The following is a 15,812-nucleotide window of genomic DNA, read 5'->3' on the forward strand; positions in this document are numbered from 1 at the left end:
GCCTCGCCACGCCTCGCCGCCCCCGCCCCGCCCGCCAGCACAGCGCCGGCTCCTGCGCGGCCGCCCCGCCGGCAGCAGGCGGCCGGCAGCCGCGGGGAGGCGGGCGCGGGGGAGGTGCTGCCGCCGCTGCCGCCGGGCGCTCTCCGTCCGCCCCGCACCGACGTCGGCGCGAAGCCCCGCCGGCGCCCGGGGGGGGAGCGGGGGCTGGGCGCGTCGCGGGCGAGGCGGGCGAGAGGAGGCAGATGCTTCCCGAGGCACGGCCCCGCCGGAGGGGCTCGGCCCTGGCCAGCGCCTGTCCGTGTGCCGGCTGAAGTGCTCGGCCCGCCCGCCCCCCTCCGGGACGCGGGGACCCGGCGGGCGGGTGTCAGGGAGCGGACGGCCCCATGCGCCTCTCCCAGGAGTGAAGGGCCGTCCGGGCTGCGCCGCCGCGGGCGCCGAACCGCCGCGGAGGTGGCCCGAGGTGACGGGAGGCCGGGAGAGGTTGCCGCGCCAGCGCCGGGAGCGCTGCCACCGTAAGTCCCGGCAACTTCGCCGCCCGCCCTTCCCCGCCCGCCGCCCCGGGGAGACCGGCCGCGGGGCAGGCGGGGAGGCAGAGCCGCGGGGGGTCCAGCGAGCGGCGGGGAGGGGGCTACCCGGGGCGGGGGGCAGCCCCTGGCTGGCACTGCAGCCACAAATGCGGGGAAGCGGGAGGAAGGAGGGGGCTGTCGGAGCTGTGAGCCGCAGCAGCGGCGTGTGCGGTGCCGCCCCGGCGGCAGGGGCGCGGGGCTGCGGGCGCCGGCGGCGCTGCCCGGCGTTGGCGGTCAGGGCGCGGGAGTGAGCGCAGCCTCCGCGGGGCTCGGCGGGGGCGGCCCGCCCGGCGCGGGGGCTCCGCGGGTGCCGGCGGGGTGCCGGCGAACGGTGGATCCCGGCGTTTCCACTGCGGCTTTTGCACTGGCGAGCGGGTCGCTGCCGGCACGGTGTGGATCGTCGAGAGTAGCCGCGCTCCATCCTGGAAGTACCGGGCATTTAAATGACACCCGAGTCACTCGTCCGTGCTTCTCATTTATGTCAGATGCTATTTCCGTGTTATTTTTCGTCTGCTGGACCGATATCTGTACTTCCTTTGTCGTTTCACACCGCACATGTAAAACTAACATTCATAGGTTTCAGAATATTGCCACTGATGACAGTAGGTTGATGCATGAGACTATTTACTGGTTGCGTCCAAGTACAATATAAATGCCTGCCAATTTTGTCTTTAAATTGCTATATTGATTTCATTCTTGTGGGCTTTTTGACAAGGTTAACGTAGTTGACAATTTGTAAGGAAAAGAGAAAAACTTCTATTTTAGTTACAGAATGTCAGTTGTAACCAAAATGATGAACGAAATAACCATTCATAAAAAGAGTAAATAGCAAGATGTGTATCCCGAGACCTCTGGAAGTCAATACTGTCAATACCTAGCAGATGCCTTACTGCCACACTTTTACATACACTGGCTACCACTTGAACTTCTTAAGGGTAACACAGCCAGTGATATTTTTCCCAGGACTGTGCTAGTTCCCTGTCACAATGCAGTTAAGTAGTCCGGCTAAAGGGAGTTTAGAATGATTTAATCAAGCCATCGCATTAAAATGCCTTTGTCTTTTTGTAGGCAGTGAATGAAATAAAGCTCTCGCTTCTGCTTCTTTTCCCCTCCAGTGTTCGTAGGATGATATTCAGGTGGGGAGCCCTTGTGTTTGGTCTGTGGAAGGGTCCCTACACAGCTCTAGGGCTGAATGTATCAGGGCTGACCAGGATAACATTTCTCTGCTACCAACAGCTCTAACTGCAGGTGGTGTCGAGCTGAAGAGGGAATTCATTTCACCACTCAGAATCCTAAGCATAATTGTCAAGTGGGTAAATTAAATACAGGAGGGCTAATATTTCCTTTTCATTTCTTCAGTCATCTGACAACCTTTACCAGTAAGTAACCTTTGCTAAGTTATCTCTCTGGTGCTTACTATAGCTGTTATACGCTGGCTGACATGGAATTATTCTGAATGAACTAGACCATTGTGTTTCAGTACCTATCGGCATGTAGTAAAGTATGCTAACTTTATAAATCTTGAGTAAATGTTGGCCCTGTTAAGATCAATTGCAAAATCCCAATTAACCCCTCCAAAGAGCGGGCTTCACCGTAGGTCTTCATTATCATTTATAGTGAGTGCCAGCCAACTTTGGTTGTAAATGCAAGTGGCAATGGTTAAATTTGGCTAGTGATGGCACTTCTAATAACTCTCCAGAGCACTGCTTTAGAATCATGGTAAGAGCCACACAGGTCTCAATATTTTAAAAAACCCTGTATATAATAAACTCTATTGTGCTTTCAAGAGGAGTAGGCAGTTCAGATTTGTCTTATTCTCTGATTTTTATGGGCAGTTTCATCAGAGTAGATCATAAACAAGTTAGATTGCAGTTTGCATATGTACCATATTTTAACGGAGGTATTCAGACAGTATACGCTGGGAATATTATCAGATAATGTTGCTTATGTCAAAGAAGTTCACAAATAAACTGTTAAATATTTGACTTTTAATATAAAAATGTCAGCAAACAATTGAGCTATTGTAACATAGTTTAGTTCTCTGCAGCTCATAAGCTTTAATGGGAGGTGAAGGAACAGAAGCATCTTTTCTGAAAACCTTGTTGAAATATTACCGAGTAATATATTCACAAGGATTAGCTTAATAAATTGACTGAATCCAGTTTAGCAAACTTTTTTTCTTCATGTCTACAGCAGAGTGGTTTTGAAAACCATCTGAAGAAGTTGAGAATTTTCATTAAAGATGAAAACAATGTTCTACAGGGTGTTTGCTGAATTTTTTTCTTCCAACTCTCTTCCAGATTGAAGTAGAATGGAACTATGCTTAAAAGCTAGCCAGTTAGTATTATATGTTAATGCTTCTATGTAAGAAGCTAAATGGGCACTTGCAAGTCCTGTTATATAATAGTATTGGCATGACCAATATAGCTACTAATAATTTCCACTAATTTTGTATAAGCGAAAATGGAAGAAAAAGAGCATACCATGACTTAGAGTTCCTGAAAATCATGAGATAGAAAAAGGCTGTTCTATACTTATTTTAAAAATTATGCATGCAAATACAGTTTTGGGGAAAATGAGGAACTAAATAATTGAGCTATACTTGGCTGAAAGTTGTGCTAGCAAGTACCATGAAATTCAGTTCTAAAAATGCCCTTTGGTTCTACATATTAGTAAGCTGGTAAGCTCAGTTTTGTTTTATTTCTGGTAATTGATGTTTGGGTTCTAACTGTTGCCATTGAAGTCAATATTGAAACTCATATTAATGCTAGCACAGATCATACCTGGGCATTTCAGGGGTGATCCTTTTATGCGCTGAGCACTTGCAACCACTGTTTGCGTTAGAGTGGCATCCAGTCAGGTCCCTGCCTAGAACTACAAGCACAGAGTAAAATTCACTCTCCTGAAAAAAATTGCAATGCAAATAGTCAAGAGAGGCTAAGACATTTTGCCGAAGGCCGTGTAGTAGGCCAACAGATGATCTAGGTCTGAAAGGAGTACTCTGTACTTAACAAGGGTACACCGAGCACCTTTTAACAGGATTGAATGTTAATTGATTCTTTGATAAAGGTACCCAGAAATGAATGACCAGTGCCTTAAGGTTGTATGTTATTTCCCTCTGATCTTGTTTACTTCAGTATTAACCTCAATATTTACTAGCAGTAGCCTGCCAAAGAACAGCACATAATTGCATGTTGTTTGTTCTGTGCTGGTTTTTGGTCTTACACCCACATTCCATTTGACATTGCTTTTAGTCACTTCCCTACTTAGGAAGGAGTGGGTCTGGCTGCTAGAAGCCTCTGGTACATGAGAGCAACACAAGTGCCAGCGGCAAGACATGCCCCTGTGGCTCAGTCCTGAGAAGCAAAGTGTTGGTCTCTAGGTGGCTGCCATACCTGCGTGACAGAGCTGCTTTGGGTACCTGCTTCAGGTTGAGCCCTGGGATCTCTGCGTGGCACTGCATTACAGAGGTGGTGTTTTGTATGAGAACTTGCTACAATACAGATGCTGTAATGAATGGTTCTGATGCAGAGAAAGCCTAGATGTAAATTTCCTAAAAGGTAATTCTCATTCTTCTGAAGCAGAAAAAGCAACTGTGAAAGATCCCACAGCTAAATAGCACTGTTAATTTTAAAAAATAATTTTGCTTGAAGGTCAATATTTTGTGCTGAAGCTTTTTGTTATTTTTGTTACAGTTATGCTTCCATGCATAGCTTTTGAAGGTGGGATTTGGCAGGTGGAAGGAATGGAGAATCTGTATGCAAGACTGTTTTTAAACTGTCCTTCGTATTGGATAAAATTTGAACTGATTTTGCCTATGAAATGGGGAGACACACTGAATTACTCATATGGAGAACTAGCTAATACAAGATGATGATGGCAGAGATACTGGCCACATCTTAGTCAAAAAGGAGCCCTGCTAACAATGCTGGGCTTGGTATTCACCCAAAAGTTACAACTGGAAAATCCATGCCTCATGCTAGAGGTTGTATTTATGGGCATGTTTCAGCTGGACACCTTTTTAATCAAGATGATATCCACAGTTGTTGGAGGAGTCTTATTTCAAGTGATCTGCTGAACAAACCAAGGACATGGTTTTGCCTCACCAGTGAGCCTGTGAGCCATTCAGTTGGCTCCATGCTTGAGGTGATCCTTGGTTAAGGATATGGATCCCCAGGGTGGGGAGGACCTGAGGGTGGTAGTTGCCCTCTGGTAGTGAGCTCCATTTGACTGCCTGTGCTGCTTTGTATGGACATACGCAAAGACTTACCATTAAACCAAAGAAGAACAAGAAATTTTGGTATTCAGCCATAAGAAGAAAGTGGAGTCATTGACCATAGTTGATAGGGAATAGCACTGGGAATGAGAGTAGATATGAAGCACATCAGAGGTATGCTGCCATGTATTTTTCCATGGTTCCCAAAATGCCTTCTGAATTATGATCGTATGGTAGACAGGTGAACTAGTACTGCTTTTAGCAAGTTGCATACTGAAGTGCTGTAGTCCTGAAAGGTGAGTTACTGCAAGGATCAGCTTAACGTGTGCACCAGAGACCCAGGGAGGAGCTCTCCTGGGTCCAGGAGAAGATGGACTGCTAGTGCAGAGCTGAAAAATGCGGTTCACATAAGTGCATCTTATCTATTACACCTCCACATAATTGCAGTACTCCTGGTTTTTTTTCACAGTAATCCTGTGTGGTTCAGTAAAGGTGACATGGAATGGCATCTATTTTAAAATACGCTTCTGGACCTTGGCTTTTTTATCATTTACTTTGGTTATACTTAATAAAAGACCTGGCACAGAGTTTGCAGAATTGGCTGTTCACACCACACTTTTAGTAGTGTTTTTGGAAATCAGCATGCATTTCAGTTTCACGTGTCACATTTCAGTGTCAACAGTTTCATGTGACACTGTTTAGCAAATAATTTCCTGCTTGGTCATATCCAGCAGTGTCTATAAGAACCATACCACTTTCTCTGTGGCTTTTGGTGAGTACTATTAGCTGTTACCAAGAGTTAGATGAATAATAGATTTGATAAATTTTGCAGTATTTTTGAATCTATGGTTTCACTATATTTTATTCATGATAGCTCTAGCAGTATGTACTTTAAAGGAGTAGAAAGATACAATGTAAGCTTGTTGGTGGCTTTGACATGTTTAGTTTGGGATGTCCTCATTAGCTTGGGGTAAAGCACAAGTTGAAAAATTGCTATTATTCAAAAGCAGGTGTTTGAAATGCCTTTCTTTTCCTAGATGTGCTACAAAGTGCTGAACTACCCTTCCACAATTAGAAAAGCAGATTTTTATTCAGTTGCTTTGTCCTAGAAATTGGACACTTCTGCAGGCAATGCCAAGTGAGTTCACAGACATATTTGGAGGTTGCTTGAGTCAAAATGAATTGTGTCTTGTCTTCAGAGTTGTCATATCAGAACTAAGCTGACAATTAAAAATAATCTTTTTTAAATATGTGAAATGTTTCTGAAAACACAGTGTTGCTATTACAAAGATGTTAAGGCTCCATGGTTAAGATTGTGCTGAGATGTACTTGTAAAAGAAAAAGAAACTAAACTTGATTTTACTTTTTTATTAGTGACTGGAATGAGATACCACATTTGGCACAGTGTCTCTTCAAAGGTCAACTGAATTTTCTGCGTGTGTTTTTTTTTATGGTGAAATATTTACTTAGTTTTCAGCGCTCGCATAACAAAAATTGCTGTAATCCATGGCACTGTTAGAGCTTGATGGAAGAGTGAGAAAGGTAATCAAAGACTGAATAAATTCATAGAGTGAATTAGCTGCTTCTCTCAGGCAGCACTGAGGCATGCTCTAACACGAGAAAGCTCATGTGACTGTAGCATTTCAGCTGTGATGCATGCAGATGGATGACTCCATTTCTGTTAGTTCTGATTTCCCTCCAGCTGATATCAGTAACGAGTGTTAACTGCTTAGAAAAATCACAGGTAGCTCTGCAGTTGTATTTTGTTGATAATGTTTGTATCTGGATCTTCCCTGCACATTGTGTGTGCCAGAGCATTTATCTGTAGCAAATCAAGCTGTCTTAAGTGATCTGTGAAGAAGTGACATGAACACTACAAATGATTTTTCTTTTTAAATTTACCCCCGTTATGATGCAGTACCAAACTGGTGATGCTCTACACTGCCTTCAGTACAGAACCTGTTTGTGTCTCACTTTCTGTTGCACAAGCTACATTCTTTTGTGCAGAGCTATCACCATGTGATTTGCTCCAACTTTCTTTCGTGATGTTTGTCTCATTCACATAGTCTTAGTTACCTGTAGCCTTAGTCTGTAGCCTGTATTCTGTAGTCTTAGTTACCTGTAGCTGTGCAGCTGCTTCATCACTAGGCCCTTCTCTTAAACTGTGCTCCCTTTTCATTGCTGAAACATGATGGTGTAATTCGCTGTACATCACCTAACAAGCGGATGGTAAGCATCTTTGCATGGACAAGTATGATTCCCCACAGAAGGGGAATGAATGCTGTCCCATACAGTTACAGCTCTTTATATGTTATGGGCTGTCATCTCTCATCCATTGGAGTACAATGAACAACAAAAGATACTTGATGGTCTTTAGATTGTTGTACTAGTCCCTCTCCAAACTATACCAGCAGCCTGAAACACCCTGTGGGTGTGAGCATTTCATACTCTTAAACATGCTGTATGCATTCTCCTCCAGCCTTAAATGTTGAAGGCCAGGAGAGAGAGGATGCTTACACCTTCACTACTTCGATTGCTTAGAGAAACTTCTTAATTTTTTCTGACTTTGGTAGAGAAAGGTATCTAAGACTGCTGAGTTTCCTTACGTGACTAAAAGTTGCATCTCTCCTGATAAGAACTCCTTCTGTTCTCACCAGTCTCACCAGCTCCTAAGGGGATCCTCATTGTCTTTTTTCTCCAAATCGCCACCCTCCAAACAATATGGAATGGGAACGGTAGGTTCACTGCTGTTATCCTCACCTGTGCTGTTGCTGCTGGGGTGGAAACACTATGAAGACTGAAGGGTATGGGATGCAGCAATTACATCAAATAACAGGAAATTTAGAGAAGAAAGTGTTTTGCAGAAAACTGAGAACTCAGAAGAGATGCTTTGAATGATATGTGCACATGAGCATTTAGTGGTAGAGATGACCTTCTGGAAGGCTTTGTTACAAAATGCCTAATTAACTGGTAGACATTGCTGTCTTCCATTTACATGTATTGTAGCAGGGGAAATTTCATTTACGCTCAAATATTTAATTTTGCATATGTAATGTATTGATAAGACAGATCACTGATACTGGTTTAGTTGATTATACAGGTGTTTGAGTGGATTATTGAATCTTAATCTTTTATATTGCAACTCTTCCAGGAACCCTATTTCTAACAAAGGAAAATGGCAAACAGGATTAGTGTGAGCCTGATTCAAAGGGTAGTTTAGTCTGACCAATTTAGAGCATCTCCGGTAAGTCTTTGGCTTTGCTTCAGGATGTTAAAGAACATCTGTTGAGAAACTGAAAGAGTAACCCATAGACAGCAGATCATGTGCTCCTGACCCTGCAGAGTTGTAGTGCTTGGAGTTTAGCAAATCCTTTAAGCCCTGGTCTTGAGAAAGACTCGGTGATGGGGAACAAATTGGGTGTGAGGAGACTTTTAATTTTCTGAGGGCCGCTTCCCCGACTACAGACTGCTCAAGAGCTTGACTCATTTAAGCCCTTGAGCTGTTTGCCTTACAATATTTTCCTCTGTGTTCAAATGTTGCCAAGTACGTTTGGGGTTGAAGCAGGATCAAGTAATAAATAATAATCATTGTTACCATATGTTCTCACAGATAAAGCAGACCCAGTATTTTCTACTCCACTGTTTTTTATCATATTTTTCGTTTTTATTGTCTTATGGTATTTGATAGTATGTGCTTCCTAAAGACTGGAGTAATTTCAGCACTGAAAAGAAAACGTGTATGTTTGGATTTATAAGTGTTTAAATGCCTGCTGACTTTATTGGCAATCAGATCTGTAGTGTTTTGAAGGAAATGGGTTTCTCCCATGAAATGCCTAATGTAATCAGAGGTCATCACTGGAAAAACCTGTAGGTAGGCACCGTATAACTGTATCACTTCTCTGTCACCTACCGTCCAAAATAATTCACGTCTGAAATCCACATGCAAACTAAAAATCCAAGCCCACTCCAGCGTTTTGTCATTGCTGTAGCTGTTCGAGTTGTCTGCGCAGTGACAGAAATGACACAGATCTCTGTATTTAAAGTAGTCCATGGTGAAGAATGTAGCAGCCTGCCCTTTAATAAGCGGAAAAGAAGTGGGGCTTAATGGCCTACAGAGTGTGAGAAATTAGCATGGTTAAGCCAGAAGGAGGTACGTATGCACTGTACACAGAAGGGGTCCTGTGGAACCTTGACTATTAACTGAAAGTATCTTCATGCTCTCGCAAAATATTGGGACCATGTTTTATTAGTATCAAAGCCTATAATTTCTCTACTTGGCAAATAACTTGCAACGTATGGTCAGTATGTTATTTACTATAATTCAGGCCATCAAATATGTTACAGTTATGCCATATACCACATCAAAGAATATGTTTGATAAGAGGTTTCTTGAAGTGATTAATTGTGGTTTTCAACTCATATGTAATTCCACATGGAGAAATCATGGATATAACATTTAGAGATAGTTAGCTATGCCAATTACTTCAGTGTAGAATTTTATAAAATGTTTTTCAGAACTAATTTTACTGTTGAAAGTGTTCCATTTTTTCAATGAAAAAGGAAATATTAATGAATTGCAGGAATTTTTTAATGAAATCTAGATTTTTACTATAATTATAAAAATAGTTTTGCAGGTGAGCAGAGTTTCAATTATAAAAGTATTTTATTTATAGTAAAATACTATTTTAATCAAGAAAATGCACCATGTACAGTGCAATGGGCTTCCTTTGGATGGACTAGGACGCAACAGCCTGGAGGAGATATTGGGAGAGAATACAGCCCTATTCACAGTGCATACTTATAGAAAAAGAAAAGTTAACTGTCTCAATCTTCAATCTGTTGAATATATTTGGAAAATTTTAGCCAGATAATTTTCATGGTCTCTGAAAATCTCCTCTAGTGCAGGATATGTTGTTTTGCTTATGTCCGCAAGTTCTGGTCGCTCTTTTTCTCTGAGAAGTTCTTGTGCTACCATGCGGTAGAAAATGGACTTGGCAGTAGATGGTTCTGAGTCAGGACTGAACCTTCTACCATTTGTGTAAGAACACACCCACACGTGTACAGCCCTGATCTTCCTAGAGCTTTGGTCTGCAATCACAGTTTTGAGGTAGCGTAAGCCAGTTTATGCTGCCTAACTGAGAGCAGATAGAACAAGACTAAAGCACAAAGGAGGAGCAGGAAGAGGTACAAATAGTGTGGAGTGTGGGAAAAACTGGTAATGGTTTCAGACATGGAAGAGGGATACTGAAACTGAGATTAGGAGTTAGTACTGAGGGCCAGAGGAGTGTGGAGTTTGAGACAGGAAGCATTTGAGAAGGACAAGCTTGTTTGACAATTTAGATGCTGAGGGACAAACTGATATCTGAAAACCACTGACATTCCCAGGAAGAGGCATTTAGGGGCTGGTAGTGGTGGGAGCTGGTAGGACACCAGGACAATGGAAGATGCGTTGGAAGAGACAGAGTTCCCTCCCCGCTTCCCCACTAAATCTACCACAGTCACGAAGCCAGGAAAGCGAGATAGTTAAGAAGGGGAGAAACTGAAGGCCAGGGAAGGAGTTTGATACTGCAGTGGCAGAAAGCTTGGAAGGAGCTAGGTCTGACTAGGAATTGTGAAGGGTACTGAAAGAATGGAGAGTGGAAAGACGTGAGAAACAGCAGCTAATGTCTGGGAGGAGACAGGAGCGGAACAGAAGAAAGTTGGTAATGGAGGAGCTCAAGGTGAGAGAGGCAGTACCCTTAACAATATGCCAGTCATACATGACCTTCCAGAATCTCACCAGTATTCTGCTATCAACAGATACCTGTGAAGATTTCTGGTGAGGTTTTATTTTCATTTGGGACTTAAACATACAGGATGTCAGTCTGCCACTGTTGTGACCAATTCAGCCCTGCTGACATAGGCTTTTGCATTGGACTTTAAAGGTTCTAGTCTCTTTCATGAGCCATTTTCACCATGCGTAGTTAAAACACTGGTGTACTGATCTTAAGACAATGGTTTTTATTCTTCATGGGTTTATTGTGCTGAGCTTCAGAGGGTAGGATACAGAAGCTATCTGAAAGCCTAGTTAATTTAAGCAACTCTGTTTAGTTCTTGGCATTCAGTGTGTGAGCAGGACTTGCTGACTGTTAGCTAGGTACCACTGTCTTTATGGTAATAGTCTAAACCAAGTTCACAGACAGAATCTGGAGAAAATTTTATGTTCCTCATACAAAGGCAAGAAGTGTACACCTTCTGAGCTTCCAGAAAGTTTCATTTAATGCACAGATTTGGTTGACGGAAACAGTTTTTTGCTGGACTGCAGGCAAACAGGGAGAAAGATTCTCTGTTTCTCATATTCTTTTTACAGACAAATGAGAACATTTATAGACGTCTATAAGGGAAAAGTTCTGAAGCTGACAGAAGATATGTGGATGGATAGTTGGAGCCATTTGAAGTATATGGTTTCAGAGAGAGTTCTCTGTTCAGGGAATAAATCTTAGGAAAGTTGAGGACCTAATGGGTCCTTTGGTGTGAGTGAATCAGCCAGATGTAACTGATTATAAAAAGACTCTTTTGCAGAGGAGAGTGGGGGGCTGGAAACTTCTAATACTATGAGGTAAAAATGAAATAAAGTTATGTATGTTAATGGAGGACACTTGAACATCTAGAATACCACTAGAATGGCTAGAGCATAAGAGAGCAGATGGGAGAACACCTCAGTAATGGCGATGACATGTAGATAGATGATAAAATGTGGGAGATCAGCAGTCACTTGTATGCACAGTCCCAGAGAGGAGTATCAACCACAGTTCACATTAGAAAAGAAGAATACTGCAGAGGCACAAACCCAGCAAATTGCCAGCGAGTAGAAGTATCACGCAATGAAATATGAAAAGCAGGTGTTTGAGAAGATGTGTGTTAAATACTGCAAAGCAAACTGAGGAGATCAAAGCCTTCAATGAAGAATGTCTCTGGGGAAAGCAGCCAGCAGCAATGTTGCAGTTAAAAAAAAAAGGAGATTTATAGTGGTGAGACATGCAACTTTTAAAATAAATTAAGAAGAAATAGCCATAAAAATGAGCATCAGTATTCGGGTACAATTTTTGAGACTGGCTACAGGAAAAACAAGGCTCGTAGGATATGAGTACATTTATTCTATGTAGATAAAAGCCCAAGGATACAAGTAAGCGTCCAGTTATCTCTATTATAGATGCTCCTGCAGATTTATTTTGGATATAAAGTTTAGCTATTAATTAAATTTGATAAATACATTAAAAGCGGTGAAAACTGGAAAAGAATGTAGCCTGTTAGGCCTGTGTAATACTAAGTTTCTGTGCGTGTTTGGAGACAGGATGTCAACTGCTTGCTGCAAAATCTGGCTATAAGGCAGTACCAGAAGTGCATACTGCACCGTGATAACTACTTCCACTTCGAGCCCCTTGGCAATAAAGACGTTAATTAGAAAAGTGAAGAAACCATGGGAAAAGGTGCACTTGATGATGGCAGTAGAGAAGGAAAAATGATAGGGTATTCCATGTATGCATAGATATTAAAGGTCTTTAAGGCAATGAATCAGGAACAAATCAACACAAGAACAATCATGCAATGATACAGGAACAAAACAACCCACTCATGCTAAATGACATCACTTCCAAGCCCTCTCTAGCAAGCATATTCATTATGTTAGATGCACAATTTGGTACTGGAAAGCCAAATAGGACAAGGAGGGCAGCTAATTAATGCCTTCCAACACTTTATCCAGAAGGCAGCATTTAAAAAATGCCTGCTGATGAATCGTCTGCACAAGATGTATTGAAGAAGAGAGGTCTTGTAATAGCAGAAATTCTCACCCTCTTACCAGAGCGAATGCCACTAAAACCCGATAGTGTTAATCACATGATACTGGGGACATTTCTAAATCACAATCGGATCCAAATCATTAGCGAGCAGATGAATTGAGAACAGTTGGGCACTGGAACAGATTGCCCAGAGAGGCTGTGGAATTTCCATCCTTGGAGAAACTCAGAACTAGCCTGGATATGACCCTGAGTAATGAGATCTAACTTTGAAGTTAGCCCTGCTTTGAGCAGGGGGGTTACTAGGTTATCTCCAGAGGTCCATTCCAGCCTAGGTTTTTTTTCTATGACTCAGGGAATTACTGTGGTCTGGAAAGGAGGCATGCAAGCATATCTAAAAATGGGAGAAAGAAAAAAGGGCTGAAAGCACTAATCGCCCCAAGGGAACTGGAACTCAGAGGAGGGGTAGCAACTTACCTGCTAAATAGCAGAAATTATGTCATCTCTGTAAGAACTTGAAGGAGAAGAAGTTCTATTCTATGGTCCAAGAATGGCCAAAGAATTTTAGAAAATACAGACAGTTTACCTTGAAATAAAATGAAACATTCCATAGGGAAATACCTCTACAGGATGTGCTGCATGAGCTGGGAACATTGCACTAGTGATGTACATTGGCAACGTTTATGAAAACACAACAATACACTGTCATCTGTCTTTTAAACGTTTTTCCTTCCATGTCTTAGATCTTGCTTCTTCATCTTTCATACGTATGATATGTTGAGCTACTGAGAGCAGGTAGTGAGTTTTAGAAGTCTGTCTTTGTTTGAGGAGAAAAATGCCAAGCTGTCAAAAGGAAGTGCATTGGCTCCTCATCTGTGGAATCACAATAATACCGTCTCTCACCAAACAGCAGTAGTTTGAAGGTGAGTTAGTGAAGCATTTATACTGCAGTAATGAGCACCAAGGAAAAAGCCATGTAAAGAAATGAATACATCTGTCTACCATGCAAGGTTTGATGTATGTACAATAAATGAAACCTACTAAATACCAGTGATAAAGTATCGAATCACTTTTCATTCAGTGGGCACTGTTCATCCTTAAAAACCCAATGAAGAAGGATTTCAATGGAATGGAAAAAGAAGTGTGAGGACAAGTAATTAAAAATTGTAGTACCTGTCCACAAGAAGGCTAAATAAAGGTTTCCCAAGTGGCTTATAACTTTGGAGTTACCTTTATAATCTGGAGCATCTTTAATCATCTGACTTTATTACATGAATTTAGTTTTATTAATGTAATTCCAAGAGACTCTATATGAGATAAGCGCACCAGTGACTTACAAACACAGCAAAGTACCCTATGTTTTTGTTTAAAAGATCTTTTAATATCATTGAACACAAAGTTTTTGCTAAATTTTTCATCCATTAGCAAAATCAAAGGTGGAAGGTGAAAACAGTGCAAAAATTTAAGAGCCTTAGGCTGCAAATAAAAATTTCAGAAAGCTAAAGCTGATATACTTAGGATACTATTGAGAACTAATATTAAAGTGATCTTAATGCCGCTGAATAGTTAAAGCTCATCAATCTTAAAGAAGGTGGCAGTATGACAGCCAGTCTGTTAGCTTTCATGTTTAATGCTAGTCCATGAAGAACTGTCATTTTCTCTGTGGATCATTAGCATTAGCCTGATAAAAGAGGTACACCTCTGTTCTTCATCCTCTGCTTCCTTTTAAGGTATTTTTTTAAGAGTAGATTGCACACAGTACAAGAGAAGTAGTGCTAGGGCATGAGTTAGTTCCTGCAACTGGAGGCACTGCCATCCTGTCAGTGAGACTGAAGTGTGTCAGGAGCAAGTTTTTCTATGACAGGAACTAATACGAGATGTGATCTGTTACTCAAAGTAGTTAGAATATGGGATACTGTAAAATAGCAAAGATACTTGTTTAGCATACTTAAGACAACTGTAGCATTACTCATAGTTTTTAATACCTGTTGCAATGTGTGGATAACATACAGACAGGAATATCATACTGGTGAAGTCTTGTTTGGTACACTGACTTCCTCAAATTCTGCTGAATCCCAGAGCAATACGATTATGTATGACAGAACTCCCAGTTAATAGTAAAAAAAGAGAGGGATAGACTTTTGGAGAAGGAGGAAACCACTTCAGGTATTCACACATTTGTTTGAGAGAGATCTAGTGGAAAACTGTCTTTCCTCTTTCTCTTTCTTGTTCAGCTTGTACACTGTTGCTCCTGAGCAGTTTCCTCCTCCTTAATTCTGTTTGACATTTCAGCAAGGTATTATCTGGAATCCTTGTGTATGGTCAAAGCATGAGGGTAGAAAGGGTGAGAAGGTGGCCTTGGTGTTCTGAACAGTTGGTGAATTAGATTTTTCTTATAATTTTATTAAAGCAGTATTTCACAAACTATTTTCCATAGTATCCTTATCCTAAGTGAACTTAACTCTTTAGGCAAACAGCAAGTACGAAGCACTACCACACAGACAGGAGGAATGTGGTACTTCTCAAAGTACTGTACAAGCTAACTTGTGCCATGTGACTTTTCCCAAGAGAAGGAGAAAGAAAATCTTATCTATCACCTATAGGTAGGTAGAATTAGGGTTTTCTGTAGCTAGGAGATGATACACTCTTACAGTATGGTCTGTGTGCATGATGCAAATTCCTGTTGCTCTGAAACAAGGTTGCTATCCCATCTGCTTACAGATCTTGTTCTGCCATCCTGCTTATAGCCAGTCTGGTTGGCTAATATTAAAAAACCCCTCTCTTTTGCATTTTTCTTCCCATAATTTCTGCAACCCTTGGGTAGAACTCTCTTTCAGGGATTGGGAAACGGTGTATAAGGGGCATTTCCATAAACAAGTCGTAACAACTTGCATCACTAGCCTGAATTCATATATTTAAATCAGTGGTTATGCAGACTGCAATCAGAGCATCTGTCCTTTTATGCCTGGAAGTAGAATGGTAAAATACAATAAAAATGCATGACACAAAATTAATCTCCTCGGTGTCTAATGAGGAGTCTGGGCTGATCTCAGGTCTCCCAGCACTGAGGCTGTGTGTGGTGGCCTCAGAAACTGTAATCCAGGGAAGCTAGATGCCAGCAACCCTTTCAGCTTTTTCTGGCCAGCAGACACGTGGGACGGGGATGTGCCTGTTGCAGCAATGCTGCTCCGAGCCATCCTGGCTCGCTCTGGTGCTGGCGGGGACCAGAAGCGGTGTTGCCAGGCTGATGTA

General features: G+C 42.1%; 1 protein-coding gene across 3 annotated transcripts in view; it reads left to right on the forward strand.

The window, feature by feature from the left end:
- Window positions 1-15,812, forward strand: part of CALCR (calcitonin receptor) — a 181,368-nt gene that overhangs the window by 661 nt on the left and 164,895 nt on the right. For 2 of the 3 annotated variants that reach the window (XM_030010292.2, XM_030010293.2), the window contains exon 1: window positions 126-512. The exons of the other annotated variant lie outside the window; for it this stretch is intronic. The gene's annotated coding sequence lies outside the window, so the exon portion shown is untranslated. Of the gene's footprint in view, window positions 1-125; window positions 513-15,812 lie in introns of those variants that run through there. 3 annotated transcript variants of the gene reach the window in all.

Source organism: Aquila chrysaetos, chromosome 3, assembly GCF_900496995.4.
Source record: "Aquila chrysaetos chrysaetos chromosome 3, bAquChr1.4, whole genome shotgun sequence".
NCBI lineage: Eukaryota > Metazoa > Chordata > Aves > Accipitriformes > Accipitridae > Aquila > Aquila chrysaetos.